This window comes from Nematolebias whitei, chromosome 14 (assembly GCF_014905685.2).
Source record: "Nematolebias whitei isolate Nwh7 chromosome 14, NemWhi1, whole genome shotgun sequence".
Lineage (NCBI taxonomy): Eukaryota > Metazoa > Chordata > Actinopteri > Cyprinodontiformes > Rivulidae > Nematolebias > Nematolebias whitei.
The window spans coordinates 46,402,361-46,405,362 of NC_056511.1; positions in this window are offsets into that span (position 1 = coordinate 46,402,361).

A 3,002-nucleotide genomic window follows, 5' to 3' on the forward strand; every position below is an offset into this window, starting at 1 on the left:
TCCAGATATAGGTCCAGGTATAGGTCCAGGTCCAGATATAGGTCCAGATATAGGTCCAGGTCCAGGTATAGGTCCAGGTGTATCTGAAAGACAAAAAACAAGTTAAGATAGAAATAATTACAAATACAAAACAGGTTGAGCAGAGTAAGTAAAGACAGCAGCAGAGTGAAAGGTGTGGTCAGTTTGTCCTCCAGCAGTCTAAGCCTATAGCAGCAGAACTAAGGGACAGCTCAGGAAACCCAAGCTGACCCTAACTATAGGATTTATCAAAAAGGAAAGTCTTAATCCCAGTTTTAAAACTGGATAATGTGTCAGCCTCACGGACAGAGATTGGAAGTTGGTTCCACAAGAGAGGAGCCTGAGAACTGAAAGATCTTCCTCCCATTCTGTTTTTGTAAATTCTAGGAACCACAAGTAAACCTGCAGTCTGAGAGTGAAGTGCTCTGTTAGTAAAATATGGAACAATAAGATCTGTAATATAAGATGGAGCTAGGTTGTTGAGAGCTTTGTAGGTTAGAAGTAAGATTTTGAATTCTATTCTGGATTTGACAGGGAGCCAGTGGAGAGAAGCTAAAACTGGAGAGAGATGATCTCTCCCAGTAACTCCAGTTAAGACTCTGGCAGCAGCATTTTGGATCAACTGAAGACGTTTTAAAGAAGTATTTGGACACCCAGATAATAAACCATTGCAATAGTCCAGTCTAGACGTGACAAATGCATGGAGCAGTTTTTCTGCATCATCTTTAGATCAGATGTTTCTAATCTTAGTGATATTACGCAGGTGGAAGAAGGAGGTTCTAGTAACGTTTTTAATGTGGGGGATAAAAGACATGTCCTGATCAAAAATAACACCAAGATTTTTAACATTAGAGCTGGAGGACACATTAATGCATCTAAGGAGGGAGAAAGACTGAAACATTCGTTCCTAAGGTGCTCAGGTCCAAAAACCAAAACCTCAGTCTTGTCTGTTCAACAGGAGAAAATTAAGGGTCATCCAGGTTTTTATGTCTTTAAGACATGTTTGTAGTCTATTCAAACATCTGCTAAGTTCATGGCACAACCAATGCAGACATGTTCCTGTTTTTATCCTGATGCATGCTCAATAATTCAGGTAGAAAAATCCAAAAAAGTTCAATCTGGTCCTCTGGACATTCAAAAAAACAAAAGCAAAACAAAGCAAAAAAATCTAGAAACGTTTCGTCTCTCATCCAAGAGACTTCCTCAGTCTGAGGAGCTGTATTCAGCTCAGTCTCTTAAATAGCACCTTCTCAGAGTGGATCAACCAGTTTGCTGCTGACAACCAAAACCAGCTGATCACATGCTCAAGAAGGACCATCAGCCTAACAATGGATCATTAGCACCTGATGGCTGTTTACTGTTCACAGAGGGCTGAGTGATACTAGCAATCACAGCATTGTAAGAGGGGGACAGTTGAACCTGGAGGCTCCGCCCCTGTTTAATGATGGACGGTTTCTTTTCACAAAGATGGCCTCCTTTACTCCTCTCTCAAACCATCGTTCCTCTCTGTCCAGGATGTGAACATCTTCATCCCTGAAAGAGTGACCGCTGGCCTGGAGATGAGTGTAGACCGCAGAGTCCTGGCCTGATGATGTTGATCTTCTGTGCTGGGCCATCCTTTTGGCCAGTGGCTGTTTAGTTTCCCCGATGTAAGACTGATCACCCTCCTGACACTGAACAGCATACACAACATTACTCTGTTTGTGCCGGGGGACTGGATCTTTGGGATGAACCAGTCTTTAATGTATTTTGGGGTTTAAAAGCCACTGGGACGTTATGTTTAGAAAATAAACGTCTCAGTTTCTCTGATACTCCCTCAACATCTGGAATGGCCACTGGTCTGGGTCTGGGTTCCTCCTTTTCACCTGATGCTGACTGGAGTCCTGTTTGGGTTTCTGCTTTCAGGAAGGCCCAGTTAGGATATCCACATTGCTCTAGAGCCTGTCTTGTGTGGGATTTCTCCTTCTGCCTGGCTCCTGAGCTAGTGGGGACGCTGGAGCCTCTCAGATGAGAGAAGAAACGTTTTTATTTTATTTTATTTTTTTGCTTTGTTTTGTGTTTTTTTGAATGTCCAGAGGACCAGATTGAACTTTTTTGGGTTCATGTTTTTAGTATCTTACATCTCTTTATAATGTACCGGTAGCTGTTTTTTAAAAATTTTTTATGATTTTCTTCCATTTATTTTTTCAATTTATATGCTTTCTTTTATTATTGTCTACTGTTGTCATCATTATTTGTTAAAATCAGGTCTCTCTTGTAAATGATTCCCCGAGGCTAAATGAGACTAACCTGTATAAATAAAGTTTGAATGAATTAATTTTCTTTCCATAAAGTAATAACAAAAATGTATTTCTGAGTCAAAACTTTGTCCCACTTGTCACACAGGCACCTTTATTAACAAAGAGCTGTAACCCTACTAAATGTCTAAAAAATAAATTATTTGCTTATATTAAATAATAATCCTCTTCAGCTGCGCCGCCTTCACAAAGCGTGTGAAGCAGCACGTAACGGAGGAGAGAATGTGTGAAGTTGGACCGGCAGAAACAGGAGAACTACACAGATTTTTAAGTGTTAGAGTGAGAAATGCCACGACATTAATAAAGCAGCAGTTTATCAAATCACTAAAGACACGGTCCTTAGCGACTAACAAGACAGCTAACTTTAGCCGTCTTCTTCCACAGTTGAGACTTGAACGTTGTCTTTAGCGATTTGATAAGCTGCTGATTTATTAATGCTGCACCAGCTCTCTGTTGCTGTCATAAGGCGCATCACGGCTAAATGGGTTTTATACCGTGGTTTGTTTCAGGGAAGGAGGCTGAAAACAGTCGGAGCTGCAGCTTATAACTTATAGCACTGTTTTAAATGGATAAAAAAGATTTGTAGTTCTGACCTTTTGTCCAGACTTGTTTTCAGCAAGTCTGGACAAAAGTGGTGTATCCAGATGTGGCCTGGCTCGTGTCAGTGCGGTGCATCCAGATGTGGCC